We start from the raw sequence: 16,522 nt of genomic DNA, 5'->3' as shown, positions 1-16,522 counted from the left end.
CACCGGGGTGGCTCAGTTGGTTAAGGGTCCAGGTCTTGATCTCAGCTCAGGTCCTGACCTCAGGGTTATGAGTGCAAGCCCCATGTTGGGCTCCAGACTGGGCATGGAGCCTACTTAAACAAAAACAAAACAAAGTTAAATGGCCTCACTTTTAAAGCATTCCCCCTCCTCCAGAAAATAAGAAAAATGAAGGCAGAAATTTAATTTTTTTTAATAGTTGAGCAAACTGAGTTTACTTGAATGAGGGAGAATTCTCATCACAGAGAATTGTGGAGCTTCTCAGAGAGTACTAGAACCTATTTCAGAATTTTGGTTTGGCTGGGTCATTTTTTTAAAGATTTTACTTATTTATTTGAGAGAAATGGTAAGACAGCACAGGTGGAGAGGAGTGGGAGAAGCAAGTTCCCATTGAACAGGGAGCAATGCGGGACTCCATCCCAGGACCCTGAGCCAAAGGCAGATGCTCAACTGACTGAGCTACCCAAATTACCCTGCTTGGGTAATTTAAAAGAACATCTAAAGATGCATGGGTTCACTGTGGATTAGATACTATAAACAGGTGGGTGCCTCAAAGATATTTAATTTTTTAAAGCTATTTCTATTAGTTATTTTCACCAAATTTAAGACACATAAAATTAAATACCACAAGGGGTACCTGGGTGGCTCACTCGGTTGGGTGGCCTACTCTTAATTTTGGCAAAGGTCATGATCTCAGGGCCATGAGACTGAGCCCCACGCTGGGTTCCCTGCTGGAGCATGGAGCCTGCTTAAGATTCTCTCTCTCTGGGCAGCCCGGTGGCTCAGCAGTTTGGCACTGCCTTCAGTCCAGGGCGTGATCCTGGAGACTCGGGATCGAGTCCCACATCGGGCTCCCTCTGTCTGTGTCTCTGCCTCCCTCTCTCTGTGTCTCTCATGAATAAATAAATTAAAAAAAAAAAAAAGATTCTCTCTCTCCTTCTATCCCTCCCCTCCTATCTAGTGCCCATCCCCTGTTCACAAGTACTCTCTCTAAAAATAAAAAAATTGAATATCATAAAAATAATTAAACAAAAACTGTTCGATATCTGCATAACTCTAGAGAAATAAAAAAATTCAGAAAATATACTACACTGTACAATAATTACATGGTGCCTTAAACCTTGACCATAATAGGAAAATTATAATCAAAACAGACATAGGAAATCACTAACAAAAGTGAAATTCAGGGGTGCCTGGGTGGCCCAGTCCAACTCTTGGCTTCAGCTCTGTTGTGATCTCGTCATTGTGGGATTGAGCCCCCATGAGGGCTCTGTGCAGAGCGCAGAGTCTGCTTCAGATTCTCTCTCCTCCTGCCCCTCCCCGACTCATGCAAGCATGTTCACGCTCTCTAAAGTAAATAAATAAAATCTTTTTTTTTTTTTTTTTACAAAAGTGAAATTTATGTCAGAGGAACTATTTAGTCGGGTTATTTTATGATCATTTCCTTTTCATACCATATTCCTATTTGTTTCAGTTTGCTTATCCAACAGATCATGCCACTACTAACTAAATTCCACTGATACATGTATAAAATACTTAAATAAATTTAAAAAGCTACACTATTGGGGCGCCTGGGTAGCTCTGTCAGTTGGGTGTCTGCCTTCAGCTCAGGTAATCATGATCTCAGCGTCCTGGGATCAAGCCCCACACTGGGCTCTCTGCTCAGCAGGGAATCTGCTTCTCCCTCTCCCTCTGCTGCTCCCCCTGCTTAAGCTCACTCTCTCTCTAATTAATTAATTAATTAAAAAGCTACACTCTTAATATATGAATTCTAATTAATTTATTACTTGCCGATTTTCCAAACCTACTTTAAAATTTATTCTTATACGTCTATTTATAAATCAGGATATAAAAGGGTGTCATGGTTGATATTTTATTATACAAACTGTGTTTTCTCAAGCTTGGGAAGGCTTCCCAAGTTCTTGTATCTTAAAACATCTGATTCTAGAAACTGAAAAGCAAGGAATGGTCTTTTCTCCTGAATTACAACTCAATTCAAATGTAAACTAAACTAACTAAAATGAGTTAGGGAAAGAGAACTCCATGCATCTTCATATAAAATCACAAATTCAACTTTTTTTACTCTTTTAAATACAATGTCTGTTTCAAACAGCCAGCCATATCTCTGCAAAGAACTATACCAGAAAACCACATTTCATCCATCTTTATCATTAAATTCTACCATCTCACCCTAAGAAAAATAGTATTTTACATAATTAAAACAAGATACTTTTTCATCTACCACAGTGACAAAAATTAAAAATCTTTAATGTCAAGTTGTTCTACAGTAAATCTTCTGAACCAGCACTCAGTTTCTACCAAGGATATTTCTTGTACTTTTGTGAATAAAGGAAAAAATGCAAACAACCTAAATGCCTTTCAATACAGAAGATGGTTTAATAAATTATGTTATATCTGAATTATAGAAAGTCATGCAGCAATTAAAAACACTAAAATGAGGAGGACCTGGCTGATTCAGTTGGTAGAGCATGCATTTCCTAAACTCAGGGTCATGAGTTAAAGTCCCATAACTGGACACAAAGCTTATTTAAAGAAAAAAATAATAAAATAAAAAACAGTAAAGTGAATCTTCACCTTGCAATATGGACACCTAGGGACTGGTGTTATCTGAAAAAATTAAGCTGTACAACATCTGTAGAGTACAAGATCTTTAATGTCAAAAAAACACATACAAAACTACATTATTTGGGGGAGACTGGGTGGTTCAGTTGGTTAATCAACTCTAAATCTCAGCCCAGGTCTTGATCTTAGGGTCATGAGTTCAAGCCCCATATTGGGCTCCATGCTCAACTTAAAACAAAACCCACTACATTAATTCTACAAGCCAAAAAATGCAATACTAAAAGATACAGAAGTATACACATCCAAATGATAACAATGTTTAGAAGTATACACAACCAAAATGATAACCCACAACCAGATGGTGGTCTAGGGTTAAGTCAACTATATCTGTATTGCATTGTTTTGATTTGTTGTTAGCAAAAGAATGCACTTCTTATGAGTCATTAATTTAAATGAAGACAATGTAAAAAACAGTTTTCAAAAAAATTTATGGGGGTTGACAAAGCATATGAAGAACTAAGTTAAAAAACTTCCCTAATAACAATCCAAAAGACCAGACTTTTCTTTCCAGTAGTAAAAAAAAAGAAAAATGACTACTATAACTTTAACTTTCCATCCATGCTTCAAAACAAATTCCAGATAAAATTAATTAGGAAAAAGGAGAAAAGACCTTGAAGAAAGTAAAGCATAATATTTATCTGATTTGGCAATAACAATTAATAAAGATTTTAAAAACATGGGACACCTGGGTGGCTCAATGGTTGAGCCTTTAGCTCAGGGTGTGATCCCCGAGTCCCAGGATCGAGTCCCACACCGGGCTCCCCTCAGGGAGCCTGCTTCTCCCTCTGTCTATGTCTTTACCTCTCTCTCTGTCTTTCTCATGAATAAATAAAAAAAATCTTTAAAAAAAAAGTTTTTAAAAACAAAAGATATATAAAAATATTAATACTGGGGATCCCTGGGTGGCTCAGTGGTTTGGTGCCTGCCTTCAACCCAGGGCCTGATCCTGGAGACCTGGGATCGAGTCCCACATCAGGCTTCCTACATGGAGCCTGCTTCTCCCTCTACCTGTGTTTCTGCCTTTCTCTGTGTGTCTCTCATGAATAAATAAAATCTTAAAAATATATATACATATTAATACTATTTGTGGCATCATAAATGATTTTTCTTTTTTCCTTACATAGTTCTATTTTTCAAACTTTTCAAAGGATAGCTACTGGTTTTATATCAGAAAAAAAATAATCTTGGGCAGCCCGGGTGGCTCAGCGGTTTGGCGCCGCCTTCAGCCCAGGGCTTGATCCTGGAGACCCGGGATCGAGTCTCATGTCAGGCTCCCTGCATGGAGCCTGCTTCTCCCTCTGCCTGTGTCTCTGCCTCTCTCTCGCTCGCTCCGTGTCTCTCATGAATAAATAAATTCTTAAATAAATAAATAAATAAATATAATTAAAATAAAATAAATAAAATAAAATAAAATAAAATAAAATAAAATAAAATAAAATAAAAACTTTCAGGGACACCTGAAAGTTACTTAAGCGTCTAACTCCTGATTTCAGTTCAGATCATGATCTCAAGGTCCTGAGATGGAGCCTGTACTAGGTAGGGCATCTGCTTGACAGTCTCTCCCTGCGCCCCTCCCTCCACTCATGAGTGCATGTGCACTTCCCCCCTTCTAATAAATAAATAAATAAATAAATAAATAAATAAATAAATCTTTAAAATCACTTTCATCCAAAAATATAATAAATTCTATGAAAACTCAAACTGGTGGTCTATGTGTGTAGGTGTATACAACAACTATAATAGCCTTTCTTACACAGTCAGACTTGTTCAACCCCGAGGCCAGAAAAAACAGTACACAAAACCTCAACATAGAGATTGAAAAAGGAGAATGTGCACAAAGTACTAACTTAGCTTTCTAAATTTCCAAGAGGACTGATCTAACACTGATATACGAAGACATACAGATTAAATTTTTTTTTCCCATGTAGAAATCTCATGCCTGCCAATGCATTCAACTGTATCTTCCCAAATTATGAAAGAAAAGATCCTTAAGAGAAACAGTTGCAGCTACAGTTTCCTCTAACTTAAAAAAGCCTTTCTCACCATTATTAGAGGTTTATTGTTTTTAGCAATATTCTAGCTGCCTGGGCTCATTAGCCCATAACTATCCCAATCTCACCACCTCTAAATAATTTTATGTAAATGAGGTGACCTAGAATTTATATTTGGAGAAAACAATTTTCCAAAGAAGTAGACTATATATTCACGGTTCAAATTCACGACGAAGTTATTCCCCAAATTGACATTAACTGGGTATCTATTAAAACAGGGCAAATATTATGCCTTGAACACACAAGAATAAAACGAGAGTGTTTACAAGTAACTGAAGGAGAAAGACAAGTAAACTATATGGTACAGTAACACTTAAAGTGCTAAAATAGAGCATTCAATAGGCATGGGGACTAATGGACATGGGGCAGTGAAGAACAAGGCCCAGGCCAAAGGAGATCTATTTCAATAGAGTATTAAAAGATGAGTAGAATGAAAAATGGTGATAGGCCATGCATTCCAGGAAAACAAAACAAAGCACCAATGTGCTCTACATATCAGAATTCAAACTACCATGTATATACTACTAATTACTGCTACTAGAAATGCTTTAGTCAGAGTCCTGGGTGGCTCAGTCGGTTAAGTGGCTGCCTTCAGCTCAGGTCATGATCTCAGGGTCCTGGAGTCAGGGTTCCCTGCTCAGCAGGGAACCTGCTTCTCCCACTGCATTGCTGCTCCCCCTGCTTGTAAGCTCTCTCTCTTCTCAAATAAATAAGATCTTTAAAAAGAAATGCATTAGTCAACTCCTTTAAAAAGCCACTTTTTTACCCTTATAAGGGTAGCACTATAAATTTCTGACTTAGGCCATACTCCCTTGAACATAGATATTACTAAACTTTGACTAGACATCAAAATTGTTAACCAATAACAAAATAACATTAAAAAAATAACAACCAGGGACCCCTGGCTGGCTCAGTCCATACTGCATGCAACTCTTGATCTCAGGGTCTAGGATTCGAGCCCCACGTTGAGGGTAGAGATTACTTAAAAAAAATAATAACAAAAATAATAATAAATAATATAACCCTTAGGGGTGCCTGGCTGGCTCAGTTGGTAGAACATGTGACTCTTGATCTCGGACTAGTGAGTTCGAGCCCCATGGTGGTTGTAGAGATTATAAGTAATCTTATAAACATATATTTTTATATAAACATATTTTTTAAAAATAACATAACCCTTGAAAAAAATAACAACCAAAGCTCAAGCTTTGAACAGCCCAACTGGAAAAGAAGGAGATCCTTTTACAGGTCATATACACCTCCTAACCTGTATTTGGCAATCTGCTCCCAGACTGTCAACAGATAAGCAGCACAACTCTCAAGGCAGGAGACTGATCTTTGGCAAAACCAGGCATCGATCTGAGGTGCTGCTATCCCCATACACTGCCCTCATATGAGCCAAGGTAGATCTGGAACTTAAGAAGGTATATTTCCAATCTGGATAGCTGCCAAAGTGTCTCATTCAAAGTATCCAGGGACAAGGGCCAACCCAACAGCCCATGCCAGAAGCCAAGGCAGTAGTACCTTTTGTATGTATTCCCAACCCAGAGGTGACCTGCATACATTCTTCTACACCTCCTAATAGCCACAGAAGAATTTGCTCAGCCCAGTTACTATTTGGACTATAAACTTACCAGTGGAAACCCAGCAACTGCAAATTCCAATCCTAGGAGGATATTATTTACTGGAGAGAATACACTGGTCTATTGGGACATAACTAAGTAATGTAAAAACAGCACCTTCTTTACAACATAGAAATGATAATATCAAAGTATAATCTTGCATACATTACAATAAAATAATCCCCCACCTAAACTGCCCAAGTTTTTAAGCACCAGTTCACAAAAGTCAGGGAAAGGAGAGGGAATCAAAAGCTAAAGGGAAAACTCCATTTCCTTGATTTTCCTCACTAAAGAAAAATCTCTAAGAAATACACCATAACATTCTATTACTTAAGAAACCATTTTTTAAAAGATAAAAGACAAGGTGCCTGTGTTGCTCAGTTGGTTAAGTGTTCAGCTCTTGATTTCAGCTCAGGTTACACTCTCAGGGTTGTGGGATGGAGCCCTGCATCCCCACATTTGGCTGGGCATGGAGCCTGCTTGAGATTCTCTCCCTCTCCCCATCTCTCTTTCTCTCCCTCTCTAAGATAAAATAAAAAATAAAAGGTAGAAGACAGTTGTTACATGAAAAGTAAAAACAACGTTGCTTTAGTATGTTTCATTAAAGATCCAAACAATCACATAAAACACTAAATACTATAATGATTCTCTAATAATGGCAAAAAAAGATCCAATAGAATATAAGAGGATATCAGCAGTTTACTTGTAGAAAGACACATGATATATAAAATGAGCATATCAAAAATAAAAGATAAGTTTATTCAAACTATTGGATTACAGGAGGAAAAGCTATAAATTCTTTAAATTTGTATAGGGCTATAATTAATGTAAACTCAATCCTACTTGGTGCAAAAATATTGAAATGTTTTTAAATAATATACTTAGAAAAGTAAATGTGAAATTCATAACCATTTTATTATATAAAAATTAAAAAACAAAAAATATTTACAATATGTGATACAGATGACCTCACGAAAACATACTTGGTCTGGACTATAAATGGACATTTATCTACATAAATCACCAAGCAGTTATTAAATGGGGCTACAGCAAAATGTTATGGCAGCATCTAAGAATAATTACTTTTCTTTATACAGAAGCAATAGTCACAGAACCCAAAAATCATAAATTACTGGTATAGAAATGAGATTTCCAGAATCACCTTACAGAAATGAAAATTTATTGAATTTTTAAGGACTTCCAATAAAGGGGAGAGAGTTATTTTATTTTTGTTTGTGTTAAAAATATATATGTGTACATATAGGCACATTAAAATATCATCCACCAAAATGCAAACAATAGTGATTATCTATACATGGTAGAAATATCAAGGATTCTTATTCACATCATTTTGGTTACGTGGATTTCCATAATGAACAAACAGTAAGTTAATTGTGTAAAGGCTTAAAACAGGATTGATTAGACTGCAAAGGTATTGTATAAAACTAGATTCAACAAAATTAACTTCTACTTTCAAATTTTGTAATGAGTAACAAGTATGTCATTTTAGTAATTTTCAATTCTTAAGTCTCCACCATAGAATGTGAACTCCTCCATGAGATATTGAACATTCAATAATTAACTGTATAAAAATTGAATTTTTAAAACATTTTGATCACCAAGAGTTTCCTCAGTATTTGGTAAAAATTTTATTTACACAGATTTAATATAAAAAAAGAGACACTGAGCTGCACACTGGAGTCATCTGAAGACCTCTGAAGATGTACCAACATCCAGATCTCACCCTACAAGATCTCAGATTTAATGGGTCTAGGCTGGCCCAGATACCAGGATTTTTTTTAAAATGTTTGTTTATTTGAGAGAAAGAAAATGCACGGGGGGTGGAGAAGGCAAGAATCGCAGGTAGACTCTCCACCTAGCGAGGAGCCAGATGCAGGGCTCAATTCCATTACCCTGAGACCATGACCTGAGCCAAAATCAAAAGTCAGGTGCTCAACTGACTGAGCCACCCAGATGTCCTCAGACACCAGGATTTTTAAAACAACCCAAAAATTTACTCCTTCACTTCCAACAGTAATAAATGTAAATCAAATCACTTTTATGTTGATATAATACTATTTGGAAAGTCATCCCAAATTCTCATTTACACTACAGAGAGGAATAAGAGAAATACTTCATATTGTCTTACACAATTGGGGGAATTTTTAATGTTCAGGTTATAACTTTGATTAGTGAATTTCTTCTCTTAAATTTTATTTACACAGAAATACATTCAGCATCTGATATCCAAATATAAATACAGCAGCTCTGAGGAGGAATAAGTACAAACAAATATATCCTCAGTTAAAACATACATTCAGGGACACCTGGGAGGCTCAATCAGTTAAGTGTCTACCTTCAGTTCAGGTTATGATCCCAGTGGAATCAAGCCCCACATTGGGCTTCCTGCTTAGTAGGGAGCCAACTCCTCCCTCTCGCTTGTGCTCTCTCTTGCTCTCTCACCATCTCTTTCTCCCTCTCTCTCAAATAAGTAAAATCTTTTAAGAAAAAAAAATTTTTTTAAATAAAACATTCATTTCTCTACTTTTTGTTCATTAATCAACTTCTTGGAGATACGTACACACTTTATCAGAGGCCAGTAAAAGGGGCCTTTGCAGAATTCTTTCACAAAGAAAACTACTATAAGATTGTGGGACAACTGGGTGGCTCAGCAGTGGAGCATGTGCCTTCTGCTCAGGGCATGATCCTGGTCCCGGGATCGAGTCCCACATTGGGCTCCAGTCCCACACCGGGCTCCCTGCGAGAAGCCTGCTTCTGCCTCTGCCTATGTCTCTGCTTCTCTCTTTTGTGCCTCTTATGAATAAATAAACAAATAAAATCTTAAAAGAAAAGGGGGGGGGGGGGCAGCCCAGGTGGCTCAGCGGTTTAGCGCCACCTTCAGCCGGGGGTATGATCCTGGAGACCCGGGATCGAGTCCCATGTCGGGCTCCCTGCATGGAGCCTGCTTCTCCCTCTGCCTGTGTCTCTGCCTCTCTCTCTCTCTCTCTCTCTCTCTCTCTCTGTCTCTCACGAATAAATAAATAAAATCTTAAAAAAAAAAAAAAAAGAAACATTGCTAACTTATGTATGTGCCTTACAGTTCACATTTTTATATATTTTTGGGCAAAGCCATCTTCAACACCATCCTTGTTAACAAATCTAAGATTTTTCAATTATATTATTATCCATCAAGGTTCAGCTAAAATTTCAATATGACATCAAAAAAACTCAAGAAAGACAAATCAATTAAAAGATACCTAACTTTCAAAAACAGAGATCTAACTTTCAATTAGACAAGTAATAGTCATTGGTTGGAAAATGTGTATAAAACTAAAGGCATGTCGGGTGATTTAGAAGTTCAAATACTAAATAGAAGACAACAAATACTTAATTTTATACTAAAACAGTATGAGAAAATTATTTCTGGCCATGTTTTTAAATAAATATCTCTTTATAGACTCTCATTATGTATCCTTATGGCAATCTCTCTATGATATCACTTTTTAAAATTATTAAAGTATTGTAGATATACAATATTATATTAGTTTCAGATGTACCACATAGTCATTCAACATTTATATACATTACAAAGTCATTACCATAGTAAATCTAGCCACCATCTGTCACCAGACACATTACATATATATTAACTACATTCCTTGCGCTGTACATATTATATCTCCATGTCTAATTTATTTTTGTTTGTTTTGGGCTTTGGGGTATTTTTTATTTTAATTCCAGTATAGTTAACTCTGTTACATTAGTTTCAGGTAAACAATACAGTAATTCAGTAATTCTATATATAACACAGTGCTCATCAAGATAAATGTAATCTTAATCCCCTTCACCTATTTCACCCATTCCTGCACTCACTTCCCCTCTGGGTAACCTTCTGGGTAAAAGTTTGTACTCCCTCTTATAAAATAAAGAAAAATTATTGTATTAAATTCATCCAAAATACACCAGATTATTGGCATCTCAATATTCTAAAACTACCATATAAAAAGTTATTTATGCATTTTGCAACAGATACAACCTTAAAAATCCTAACAGTAAAATGAGCGAAGAGGCAAAATATTATTTCTGTAGTAAATTAGAAAACTAAAGTAGGGATCCCTGGGTGGCTCAGCGGTTTGGTACCTGCCTTCGGCCCAGAGCGTGAGCCTGGAGTTCTGGGATAGAATCCCACATCGGGCTCCTTGTGTGGAGCCTGCCTCTCCCTCTGCCTCTGTCTCTCTTTCTCTCTCTGTGTCTCTCATGAATAAATAAAGTCTTTAAAAAAAAAAAAAAACTAAAGTAAATGGGCACCTGGGTGGCTCAGTTGGTTGAGTGTATGCCTTCAGCTCAGGTCATGATATCAAGGTCCTGGGATCATGCCCCACACTGGACTCTCTGCTCAGTGGGGAGTATTCTTTTCCCTCTCCCTCTAACACCCCCCTCCCGCTCACACTGCTTGTGTGCGTGCTCTAATAGTTTTTTAAAAATTAAATTAAAAAATGAAATGCCATTAATCTCAGTAGAATCTATGAATTATTATTTTTAAAAAGAACTATACACTATTCATAACTATTATAGTTTCAATTTTACATCAGTATAAATTTTTGGTTATTTCACTAATTTTTTTTTGTATTTTCTATTTAGAATTTAAAAGATTCAGTGTCTCATTTGAAGACAGTCCTACAACACTCGAGAATAAATTGAGGATGACTCAATAAAACTACTACACCCAAAACAAATAACAAGGACAGTCCAAATAGATATGGTTCCTATGGGAAGGGATACAAGAGCTTTTTATCTTTTATTTTAAATTATTCTGATGCCATTAATGAATATAAAGACAAAACAGCAAATTCAGAGAAGATAGGTGAGCCTAGAATCTTATCCAATATCTATATACATATTTGCAAAACATTTTTTAAGATTTATTTATTTATTTTAGAGAGTGTGTGTGTGCACAGAGAGTGTGTGTGTGTGCACAAGTGTGTGCACAAGAGGCACAGGGAGAGAGAGAAAGAGGAAGCCGACTCTCTGCTGAGGGGGAAGCTGGACTGGCATGATCCCAGGATCCCGAGATTGACCTGAGATGAAATCAAGAGTTGGAGGCTTACCCAATTGAGCCCCTGAGGCATTCAAAACATTTTTGCACTCTTTTAATATATGCTAAGCTTTCCAGAAATGTAATATCTCACTAATTAAAAGAACAGTGTCTATTAGACACCATTAGAACCTTACCAAAAGGTGTTCATTATCTTGGGAAAAAATCATACTACAGAGCAAAGCTGATGATGGTATTTGACTCACCCATTTAATATATGTACCTAATATGCAGTCTAATATGCAGCAGGTGCATTCATGACTATTCTACACATGGGTATTAACATCTGATTACTTTATTCTACCCTACAGTACAGTAGAAACTAAGTCTTCACATACTGAAATACTTGTGTGAATGTTTGAGTTGTAAACTTCAGGAATTTTTTTTTTCATTAAATATCATGGTTACTGGAAAGACTGACTAACCTTGGTTTTCAAGCTTGGGTTTTTGACAAGTTTGAGGTTTTGTTTGTTTTTTGAGTAAAGCCTGTCGCACTTCAAGGAAAGCAACTGCCAATATCTATTAACAATAATAAAATTCAAGCGAAAAGCAGAATCTGGGAAATCTCGTATCTGCCACCTTGAGCATGATAGCTTACGCTGTTTAAATAGTTAAGACTTTTCTGATGAAATCAAAACATGATTTTTTTCATATTACAGAAATTTGGAAGATCTACATAATTCAGCAAAACAGTGTGTTTCAAATGACCAATACATTATGTTATAAAATCATGAATGGATAAAACATTCATTCAGAGCACAAAAGACACCAACAGATTTTAATATGAGTACAAAAGTTCCCTAGTATGGTTTAACATTCCACCTTGGAACTTTAAGAAATTACCACCTGCCGAGTCTTGATGAAGGACCAAAGAAGGATATACACAATTATCTAAAAAGGTTACATTACTACTTCCTTTCCCAAGGATATATCTATGTAAGGTCAGATTTCTTTTTTTTTTTTATTTTTTTTTAAATTTATTTATGATAGTCACAGAGAGAGAGAGAGAGAGAGAGGCAGAGACACAGGCAGAGGGAGAAGCAGGCTCCATGCACCGGGAGCCTGATGTGGGATTCGATCCCGGGTCTCCAGGATCGCGCCCTGGGCCAAAGGCAGGCGCCAAACCGCTGTGCCACCCAGGGATCCCGGTCAGATTTCTTTATATACAGTTCAACCAAAAACAACGTAATGCAGAAAAATTGAATCCAATTATCTTCTATTAAGTTAGACATTATAGAGATTTATAAAAAATACACAACAGTGTCACTTTTTACCACAGATCTTTGTTTTGGAAAATAGTTATTTTTCATTTCATTAATTTTTAAATAATCTCTACATTCAACTTGGGGCTTAAACTCACAATCCCAAGATCAAAAGTCAGATGTTCTACCAACCGAGCCAGCCAGGCACCCCCAAAATAGTTATTTTTCATAAAATGTCATTTTCTGTTAGCATACATTTTTATTTATTTTTAAATGGATTAAATAAGTTTTTATTTCTAAATTTTAATTTCTAACACAGTAAATATTGATAGATAAAACCAGAGAGATAAACAAAATCTTTACAGAGTCCTCAATAATTATGAGTACAAAAGAAACTCAAAATCTAAGATCCATTAATCTACATAAAATCTTACCAAATCTAAAAAAAAAAAATCTTGCCAAATCTTTTGCTAGACAGCTCACATTCTCTAGTCATTAAAATCAATCTAGTGACAGTAAGGGGACAACGAAAAACGATACACATATATTACATAACTTGTGATGAATATAACACAGGCATAATTCCAAACAGTAAATATGGGAAAAATATTTTGAAAGATTTAATTCGAACAGGTAAGACTGACTAAAGGAAAGTGAATTCCAGACAAAGGCCTGTTTGAATACAAGTGGAAGATGGGAGAACAAAGATGTATTTATGGTATTAATAATAGGTCAATGGGGCTACAGCATGGCACAGTAGCAAAATTGTGACAAGTGCTGCCATGGAAAAGTGAGCCCAGAGCATAGGCCACGAAGGGTTTCAATCCCACAGTACAAGTTTAGACTCTGAAATGTATTAATAGAGAGCTAACAGAGATTCTTATTCAGACTAATGACAATCAGACTTCTACTCTGAAACACAACCCTAATGGCAATGCATAAGACAGACTGTGCATGAGGAAAAGCCAAACACAAGGAGACGTATATGGAAGAAAGAGTAATGAAGCCTGCACCCAGTCAGAGGGAGCGGAAAGTGAAGGATGACCTTTTTTTTTTTTTTTTTTTTTAAGATTTTATTTATTTATTCATGAGAGACACAGAGAGAGGTAGAGACACAGACAGAGGGGAAAGCAGGCTCCATGCAGGAAGCCCAATGCGGGGCTCGATCCCGGGACTCCAGGATCATACCCTGGGCCAAAGGGAGGCGACCAACCACTGAGCCACCCAGGCATCCTGTGAAGAGATGACCTTTTAGAGGCAGACCGGGGCTTGGCAAATGAAAGAAAATGACAGGAGGGAAAAAGTGAATAAAAGATCTGAACCTGAATAACCAGGGAAATGGGACTATTATATGGGAAACAGAAGAAGACCCAAGTTTCTCAAAGGAGGTGGATTTGATGGGAATTGTGGTATTTTAAGATGTCTGTAGAGTATCAGTGTAGAAACTGGTCAAGATAATACTGAATGAAAAAAAAAAAAGAATACTGAATGAAGGAAATTTTCACTAAAAGAATTGGAACGATAATTATCAAAAATAAGAACAGAGTAGAGCAAAGTGCCAAGAAAAGGAGTTTATGAGACATGAACAGTAAAGGAATGGGGAGAGAGAATTGAGCAGTAAAAATAAAATAAGAAAATTCAGAGACCTGACAGAGTGCATGACCATAAAAGCTAAGAGAAAAGAATTCAAGGAGGATTAGTTGGTGAATAGCTGAAGAGCCTGGAAAAGAATAACGATCTAAATGAGGCCACTGGATCTATTAATTACGAGGTTACAGAATAGTCTCTGTTGAGTGCTTACGGCAGAACACAGATTAAAATGAATCCGGGTTCATGGCCTCATTAGCATGGTATTAGGTACAGGAAATAAATATTTTACCCAGAGGTACATGAAAGTATGTTTTCCAAACAACAGTGTCTGCTTTTCAACCATAACAATTTTTTAATAAAACTATATCTCTAAATTTAACTGTTATTTTCAAATAACTTATTTCAGAGTCACATAAAACACTGATTTTAGCATTAAAATAGAATACTATCATTTACCTAATAAATTTTATGACACAAAAAGAATTTACAAAAATATATTTATATACACAATTGTGCTACATATTGAACCTCATTCTACTGCATAAAAGAACATTATTCTTAGTGTAGATGAGCCTACTATAGGACATTTGAGTGCAAGTCCAACAAACAGCATTATTAAAGAAAAACCCCTATTATCTAATCCCTTTTTCTTAGTAATATCAAGCAGAATATGAGATCAAGCTTAATTAAGACATATTTATATGAAATGTGTATTTAGCCAGACCTATGTTTATACAACAGTATTATGTGAAATATCCATATTTGTTAGCATAATCTAGAAAACAATCACTGTTCAACAAAAGACTGAACACTGTTCTATGAAATTACAATTTAATTCTTTATTTAATTTACAAGAAACTTTACAGGAATACATTTGTTTAAAGCAAATTCATGAAGTATGTCATTAAAACATGTAGTTAAAGGGCTTAAAAACTTAGACTCTGTAGGTCCAGAAGGTCTCCCCTCTCTCATCAGCTGGCAGGGGAGCACTCTGTAGAACAGGAATCTGAGGGCAAGAACAAACTAATATAAACCTCCTCAATTTGCCATTGAATATATGAAAACTAGTTCTATGCTAAACATTCATCTATTTTTCCCCATCATCTCAATGGCCAACACAAGCTGTAGTTTTGTTTGAAACCTCAAACAAAAGGATTAAAGATACATAAAATCATCTGCTCTCATCTTCAATGATGGACAGGAAGATCAGAGAAGCTAATATGTTCCTCTTGAAACACACACATGAATACGCTTTGTTCTTCCCCAAAATACCAAAAGGATAACAGACAGCAAATCATGCCCACAAACCAAAACACAGTTGTTTCATCTAATTTTAGAAAAAAAATAACAAGGGACTGGAGAAAAGTTCTCTCTGGAATAACTCAATCCTCAAATCAGGGAAATTCAAAGAGCACAACATGGAAAAACCAACAGCCTCAATTCTCCCCTTTAGGATACTAATTCTATCAGCACCAAATCAAAACAAAGAGTATGTTTATAGAAGATCCCAAAAAAGTTTGAAATCTCTCTTTTTCAAAGAAGAAAAAAAGCCCATTTACAGGAAACATATCTAAATGTATTATTCAAGCACAGGTGCTCTGTGGTTTACCAAATCTGTTTCTTTTTTGTACCATATTTTTTGTTGTTGTTTTTTTTTTTTTTTTTTAAGTAGGCTTCATGCCTGGCTCAGAGCCTGAACTCAAGACATGAGATCAAGGCCTGAGCTAAGATCAAGAGTCAACTGACTGAGCCACCCAGATGCTCCCCATACTCTTTTAAAGTCAAGCTTAGGAACATATTTGTTTAAAAAAAAAAAAAAAAAAAAAAAAGAGGCCAAATTACATCATTTACGTCCAGAAGAATCCTTTATTTATATTTTAAAGTCTCATAGCCAGGTGTTTGTTATTTGATTAATTTGCCCAGCCCTAGGCTATATGGTTGGTTCTTCCCTTTCTGGAAGCTGTGAATAAGACCCAGTCTTGCTGTACTTGAGACAAGCAGTCTCAAGTATTTTGCAGATGGATCACAAGATTTTGCTTAATCTGACCAAAATCCTGTACTTCTTTCTCCCTAGAACCTTCAACAGTAGAAAGAAAATACAAAGTATAATCTAATTGTTTCTGGAGGGAATACTGTTCATATACTAGGAACCTTCATACCATCTCTTAAGAAGAGAAATCCTTTTCTTTAGAAATCTCAGGAATCTGTCCAAAATAAAACATGGATTTAAATCTGTATCCAGAATTCAGATTAACTAGGTAAAACTGGCATTAACAGAAGACAGCTGAGTAACAGCAAACTGCA

The 16,522-nt window shown here is 36.1% G+C and overlaps 1 protein-coding gene across 3 annotated transcripts in view; it reads right to left on the bottom strand.

The window, feature by feature from the left end:
* Positions 1-16,522, bottom strand: part of MYO6 (myosin VI) — a 145,583-nt gene that overhangs the window by 119,167 nt on the left and 9,894 nt on the right. The window lies entirely within an intron of this gene.

This window comes from Canis lupus, chromosome 12, assembly GCF_011100685.1.
Source record: "Canis lupus familiaris isolate Mischka breed German Shepherd chromosome 12, alternate assembly UU_Cfam_GSD_1.0, whole genome shotgun sequence".
Taxonomy (NCBI): Eukaryota; Metazoa; Chordata; class Mammalia; order Carnivora; family Canidae; genus Canis; species Canis lupus.
The sequence above is the reverse complement of the archived record's forward strand: the minus strand, read 5'-3'. Positions and strand labels throughout refer to the sequence as shown.